At 39.0% G+C, this 8,152-nt stretch overlaps 1 non-coding gene across 1 annotated transcript; it reads right to left on the bottom strand.

Annotated features, from left to right (window-relative positions):
- Positions 1-2,609: 2,609 nt before the first annotated feature.
- LOC122062186 lies at positions 2,610-2,716 on the bottom strand. Its single transcript, XR_006134816.1, has one exon. It is a non-coding gene; the product is annotated as a small nucleolar RNA R71 (small nucleolar RNA).
- Between the last annotated feature and the right edge of the window lie 5,436 nt (positions 2,717-8,152).

An 8,152-nucleotide genomic window follows, 5' to 3' on the forward strand; every position in this document is an offset into this window, starting at 1 on the left:
TCCAAGTGTAGGAGTTCCAAAGGTCTTGATGAAGAAACAATGTTCTTCAACTTATGGGAAACCTTGGTATGTTTGCCTTTTTGACATGCATCACAAAAGTTGTTTTTCTCATATTTGATCTTAGGAAGGTTCCTAATAAGATCCTTGGATGCAATGGTTTGGATTAACTTGACATTTACATGTCCAAGTCTTCTATGCCATAATGAGGATTCATTGTGATTAGAAAACAAACATGCATTCAAGGGGCTCGTTTCCTCAAGCATGCAAATATAAATATTATTTTTCCTAGAACCTTTTAAAATAAGATCATTGTTTGCGTCTTTAATGTACATTAAATTTTAATTTATATCCTATACCACATATGTGGCTTACACTGAAAAGATTATAATTGAGATTCTTTACATAGTGGACATTGGAGATGGAAATACCTCCTAACTTTATCTTCCCAATTACAACTATTTTTCCTCTACTATCATCTCCAAAGGAGACCCATCCTCCATCGTAGTCTCGTAGGCTTGAGAATAAGTCATTGTTGGATGTCATGTGCTTGGAGAATCCACTATCTATTACTCATTTAGCTCCTACTTTAACTTCAACCACACCTATAACAGAAATTTAGTCGTACATTGGTCCCCATAACCCCATGGTCCATCATTGTTTTTGTCAAATGTCCCTACTGGGACCCAAGTAGTCTTGTACTTTTTAGGTCTTTTGTTTTGCCTTTGAGATGACCTTGGGTTTCTTTGAGTCTTTTGAAATTCATATGAATCATTTGGTCTTTGAGGAGGGATGAGCACATTTATGTGTGAAATATAGGGTAGTAAAACATGCATTTTATATATTTAGAATGAAGCTACCTTGGGTTTTACTCTCTTTTTATAGATTTTATATTTTTAAGGCCTTAAGGATTATCAAGCGTTATATCTCCAATTTTACACGTAAAGAGATCCTGTTTCTTTTCATGGTTGTGAAGAGGACAAAATTTTGAGCAAGTTGAATGTGTTTAATTAAAAGTACACATTTATTCGGTCAATCGTACAAGTGATTATTCTTTTTGAGACAGAAAAAGAATAATGGATCAAAACTGAACCGAGATGCAGAATTAGCCTGTTTGCAGTCGTCCCAGAGGTACAAAAAATATCTCAAATACCAAAAAAGATCGATGAATCACACCCTTAAGTGATTGAAGATTCATTTTTGGTAACAACAACTACATAGCATAGTTAGTGAGTTGTGGTGTGCAAAATCCTTTCCCTATTAGGAGGTCTCAACTTTGAACCTCTTGGCTACAATTTTTTTGAGATTTTTTTTGAAAGAATTTCTCTCTTCTACTCGTCACTTAAAGAAAGAAAATCTCACCTTTTCCTAAAGCCAAGTAGAGTAACCCTTATAAGAGTGACTCTCTGGTCAAGTAGGGAAGCTCATATTATGATGCATCCCTCGAGCTAAGTAGAAAAACCTACTTGTGAGCCTCTCTCCAGCTTTATCCCCTTTCTTTTACTTTATTTTTGTTTCAACATTTTTTCTATCTTTTCTTTTTAATTGTGTGGGTTGTTTATTTTTAGTTATTTATTTATTTAATTTTAATTACGTGGCTTTTGTATTTAAATTCTTAGATGACGAATGGTTAGGATGTCATCTTGGATACATATGTTTAAGATGGTAGTTATAATTATATCACAACCATTATTCGGTTCACTTTCGCATTATTAAAAGAAGCCAAAAATAAAGTGGCTGCTCTCCCTGTGTTCGACCCGTAGCTGCACTGATCTGTACGCTTGCAGTTACATTTTAAATCCTAACAAGTTTTTGGCCCCATTTCCGGGGAAACAGTTGCATATTATTTTTTGTTTTCTTTTGGTAAATCGGAGTGCTTTGTTTACTTAGTTTTTTTTTTATTGAATTCCTGAGAAGAACAACTTGTAATAATAGTTGTATCGGTGGAGGTCGCAAAGCCTCACAGTATGATAAAGATAGGTTTCACCCTGTAGCAGTACCTCAGGAATTGACCTGAGTAACCCTAGATCCCTGTCGGTAAGCTCCCAAAAAAAAATTAGAAAAAAAGTTTTTCTTTCCATTCTTTTGTGCTTGTCTTACTCTAGTTGTGGGTAGTTTTCTGTTGCATGAGTGTTAAGTGGGTACGTAATACTAAGAATCGGTTAGAAAGAAGAGATCCAACAAGTTATGACCCTATACGTTTGCTCTCTTTAAAATCCTTCAATATGGGAGACTAATAGAAAAATCCTCCACCTAAATCTCTAAAAGATAGGTTCTACCCTACTAGAGCAGTCCAACCTTCTTGCATAGTTCTACCACAAGCCCAGGGCAATAATTTTGAGCTCAAATCTCAGTACATCACTATGTTGCTCCACTTTCATGGGCTGACCTCTGAGGATGCATACCTATTTCTAATGGAATTTGAAGAGGCATGTATTCTAATTAAGATCCAACAGCTTTCTGATAATGCTATTAAGCTTAGGTTCATCATGTTTGCATTGAAAGACCAAGCTAAGAAGTGGTTGTATGGGTTACCCACAAATTCCATAACCTCATAGGAACAGTTCCCAGTTGTCTTCCTTAAGAAGTTTTTCCCAACTCACAAGACCAATAAACTTAGAAGTGATATCCTTCAGTTTAGGCAAAAGCCTAGTGAGTCATTTTCCAAACTTATAGAGAGATTCAAAGATCTACTCCAAGAATGCCCTCACCATGGCCTAGACTTATGGCATTTATGTCAAATAATTTATGAGGGTATTGATTACCCAACTAAACAAATGATAAAGTCTATGTGCCCTGAGGGATTCACATCCTTTATAGATGAAGGAAAGGCATGGGAATTCCTACTTGACTTAGCTGACAAAACCCGTGAGTAGGAATCAACCCAAGAAACTAAAATAACCATAGGAGGGAAAGGATATTTTGTAGATGGGATAATAGCCAACAAAGCCCATTTGAATAGCCTAATCAAGAGGATTGAGGCTATTGTTCCTAAAGAGCCATCATCAGTTAATTTGGTTAAGATGTGTGCTTGGTGCCAGTCCCTTGGACATGTCATAGAAGAATGCCCTAACACCTTTGGGGGCACTTCTAATGATAGTGTTAATGCCTTATACAGGAATAATCCATATAGTAACACTTACAATCCAGGATGGAGAAATGATCCAAATTTCTCCTGGAACCAGAGCAACTAAGCAGAGCCTTCCAATTTCCATAATGAAGGTCAACCTAGACCCTAAAGGCCTCCCTTTGCACAACAATATTTTTCCCAAAATACTTTTTCTACGCCAAATGTAGGACCTTAGGCTAGTTTTCCTAGGACCCCTTTCCTATCATCTTATCAGCAACCCCCTGGGTTTACCAATATTGGAGAGGCAAGTAGAATAAGTGACTTAGAAAAAAATATGGCCCTACTCATAACAAGCCATCAAAATCTTATGAGAGAACTCACCCAAGTTATCCCAATTATGCGTGAAAGGGAGAAAGGAACTTTACCCAGTCAACCAGATCCTAACCCTAGGCATCATCAGCCTGTTAGTTCATAAGCATCAACTAATAGACTACTAGATGTAGTACAAGATCAGACCCAACAAGGGCCCTGCAACCAATGTAATGTTGTTTATACCCTTAGGAGTGGTAGAGAGTACCAACAGAATGTTCCTAAATCTTCCTCATCCATTACTCTTGTTAACTCCCCTTTAGTTGAGGACACAAGTGTGCCTCTTATTCCAGGTTCGTTTGATGAACCTAAAGATTATTCTAAAACTAAAGATGATTTGGTTGAGGAAACCAAACATGATTCTTTTGAAAAAGAGAAAATCCGTAACAGTCCTTATGTTCCTCCTGTCCCATTTCCTAATCGCTTGGTAAACAAAAAGAAGACTGCTTCTATGGATAAAATTTTAGAAGTCTTCAAAAAGGTAGAAGTGAACATCCCTCTTTTAAATGCCATATCCCAGATCCCTTGCTATGCACAGGCCCTGAAAGATTTGTGTACTCATAAACATATCACTAGTGTGCCGAAAAAGGCGTTCTTAGCAGGTAACATTAATTCCATAATTACTCATTCTATAGCAGCCAAGTATAAGGATCCAGGGAGCCCTACCATAGCTTGTGTCATAGGCAACACCTACATTGAGCATGCCTTGCTTAACCTTGGCGCAAGTGTGAATCTTTTGCCTTATCATATGTACAAGCAACTAGGATTGGGAGAATTGAAAGCCACTAGAACTACTTTTTAGTTGGCAAATAGGTCTATTAAGATTCCTAAAGGGATGGTTGAGGATGTCTTAATAAAGGTGGAGAAATTTATTTTTCCTATTGATTTCATTATGTTAGATACCAAGCCCTTCTCAACCAAGGATGAGATCACAATAATTATAGGAAGACCATTCTTGGCTAAGTAATGTATTAATCAATTGTCGGAATGGTTTCCTTAGGTTATCTTTTGGCAACCAAACTGTTGAGTTTAACATGTTTAGGATAGGTAAACAATCACATATAAAATAAGAGATCAATATGCTTGAGGATTTTCTGGATTTTTTTGATGATTTAATTACCAACTTTGATATTGATTTTGATTCAGAATTCCAAGAGTGTATGGATGAGTTAGATGATGATAGTGAAAATTTCTTTTCTGAAGTCTTCAATTTTCACACACCTATGGAGCCCTTAAGACCCCTTTCCAATTCCATTCCCAAACCTTCCATAGTTGAGCCCCCGAATCTAGATCTTAAGGAGTTGCCATCTAATTTGAGGTATGCTTTCCTAGGGCCTGACCAGACTCTTCCTGTAATAATTTCTTCAAATTTGACTTCTAGTCAGGAAGAGGAGTTATTTAAAGTGTTAAAAGACAATAAGGAAGCCTTAGGTTAGACCATAGCTGATATCAAGGTTATAAGCCCTTCTATTGTACAACATCATATACATCTTATGGAGGATTTCAAACCATCCACAAAATCCCAAAGAAGAGCTAACCCAGTGATGATGGAAGCCATTAAGGAGGAGATCCTAAAGTGCTTGGATCATGGAATAATTTATCTTTTTTCCTGTCACAACCCAATTCCAGTAGACCCAACTTACCATTAGGAATACCGGCGGTGTGAGTAAGACACGTACCTGTCTTACAAACCTACCAGGATCGCTGAAAGCAATACCTTAACATTTCACAATCTCAAATCACAACCAACCAAAAGCAGCGGAATTAGAGTATAATAGCGAAATCATCAAATATAAATGAGAAAATTATCTAATGATAAACATAATATCATTAACCAAGTTATTCTATTTACAATCCTTCAAGACTTACATATATCAAGTTTAAAACACAATATTCACAGACCGGTATCAACATAATCAAAAATATTCCAAACACCATATAGCGTCGCGTATGCACAAAAGTTACAAGCACAGTCCTGGCAATGCTCCTCCACTTTTGGCATCCACCAATTGGTCACTCTGTACTCAGGTCTGGAGGAAAAGAGTCACTAGCCACAGGCAAGACCGTACCTACATCATCATCTAAAAGTGTGTATACGTGGGGTGAGCTTTCCAACTCGCTCAGTGAGGAGTGGGGTGAAGCACATCCAAGCAAGACAATAGCAGTAATAATTTATGATGCATGATTACGAAATTAAACACATAGTCTATGATGCTCATGATGCAGTTCATTTATTTATTATCCACCTAACAATACAAACTAAGTCTGGTAAATGCTATTACGGCACATTAGGTTGTATCCTTTATCTCAAAACCGCCATCAACTATACAAGGATACAAACCCTAACAGTGAATAAAAGTCTGCCAGTCCCTGTATGCGTCCATGGGTCACCCAGAAAACCCTAATAACCCCCTCCTAGCAGTCACGACACAGGTAACACATCGGTCACGCCGGACAGGTTCCCACCTCCAGCTACAATCACATCGTACCGCTGGTGTGGCATTCTAGAAAGGCACATCAAACATACAACAATGGGTTATCCAACACCTCAATCCCTGTTGGTAAGGCTTCGTAGCAAAGGGAGTGATACCTAACCTCATATACACTACATGCCTTTATAGTGATACAGTTAGTATGAATTACACGATACCGGCAAGACCTTGGCCACAAAGTGTAATCCATCTCCAAATACAGTCCTGAGTACATGATACCAATGACACCTTGGCCACAAAGTGAAACCTGAGACCATTTACCTAATCTAGAATACATATCACAATTGAGTATGGACTATACAACACCGATACCAATCATCGGCCACAAAGCGTATCCATTTCCAAATGTAGTCTCGGGTTACACAATACCAGCGAGACCTTGGCCACAAGTGTAACCCACGACTATAACAAACTCTAATGAACATAATCAATACATGAATGCAACATACACACGACAATCATGGCACAGGTACCACCTTGGCCACGTCGGATTCCATCTCACACACACAACCAAACACATGGCGATCACAGTACCGGTACCACCTCGGCCACACCGGATCCCATCATACATATAAATGAACAGTTCGTATGAAGTCTATAAGAATGTAACATATGATAATCACCATCATCATGTGAGCAATATAATTGAGCATATTAAATCTATGCATGTGAACAATTCTATAATAATTAAATAATCCAAAATAAAACAACCATCCCTCACCTTGTTGATCTCTGCTTGTTTTAGGGTTTAGATAAGGCCATTGATCAATCCACTCAGTTTTGGTCTTGGGGCTCGTGTGCATCAGTGTCTTAGACATAAGGATAATCATACATCAGTACATGTCAGAAATATCAAAAGGGACCCACATGGATGACCCCCAAAGGGTATAGACAAAATCCATCAGTGACAGTAACGTCACCGGAAATACCCACTGAAAATAGGGAATTTCTACCAGAAATATCAATCCTGTTTCTGGTGGAACTGACAAAGAGCTCCTAAGGCTCAATGGTCCACTGGAAATATGCCACCAAAAGCAGACCCAGTGGATCTAGTGGGCTATTTCTGGTGGTGGTTCAGGACAGTCCATCCATTTTGGGGCTTTTCAGTTCGAGCCCGATCATCGGGATTTATTCCATAAAGTTTGTAGGGGATGTTCCCAGCATCATTTTAAGCCAATAAAATCCTGATTCCACTGAGCCATTTGGGAGATACGTCGATCGAATGATCAAAATCCTAGTTGGTCTTTTGGCAATCCATGTTACCGGAGCTCACCAGGCTTGGTTCGAGCTTGACAACAATACCGAGAGGGTAGAACACACATTCTACAACCTTAACATGGCTTATACACTAAGATTCCATCCATAAATAGCTTTGTCTAGGTCAAAATGAAGAGAGAGAGTGGTGGATGTGAGTCTACTTATCTCCTGCAGCGATTCTGGTAACTTGGCGATAGCCGGCACCAAGGTAAGCCTTCTCCTTCTTCTTCCCCTTCTTCTTCCTTCTTCTCCTTTTTATCTCCTTCCTTACATCGGACACAATAGAAATGAGGAAATGAATTCCACTCTAACTTATAAGTTAAAATGGACCTTAGGGTCTGTTTGATTGGACCCTATTCGGACCAATCGGTTTATTATGACTTTTGGAGCCAGAGAACCAGTCCACTTAGGTTTAAATACGTTCACGTCACAAGTAAAGTGTGGGGGATGATTTGAGATCATCCAAGAATGTTTACGATGCGAGTGGCAGGACTTATGGGCAATGACACCATGACAGCAGCCTGATATGTTCACCGGAAACAGCCCACTGGATTCAAGCCCAGTAGATCTGGTGGCATATTTCTGGTGTTCAATACAACTCGTTGTCCCATGGCTGGTCTTGCATGGGTGGTTGACCTCAGACATGCTCAAGGCATTTCGACAACTTCGATATGTGCCTGAACTTATGTGTGAGGAGTCGGGTCACTTACCGTCTAGGATCAGAAGGTCCGAATCCCCTCCAATTAAACTGGCACACGATGCACGAACACTTGGGGTCATCTCTCCCCCTTTGGCAATGGGTGGCTGTGAGCCAAAACCCGACCGTGCTTCTAATCTCTTATTCAAGACCTATCACAACAATTCAAATTAGACCGAGTCAGGGCACAGGTGTAACATTCCCCCCACCTTGCAAGAATTTCGTCCTTGAAATTGAACATACCTGAAAAATCAAATAATCAAGGATACT

This window comes from Macadamia integrifolia, chromosome 14 (assembly GCF_013358625.1).
Source record: "Macadamia integrifolia cultivar HAES 741 chromosome 14, SCU_Mint_v3, whole genome shotgun sequence".
Classification (NCBI taxonomy): Eukaryota; Viridiplantae; Streptophyta; class Magnoliopsida; order Proteales; family Proteaceae; genus Macadamia; species Macadamia integrifolia.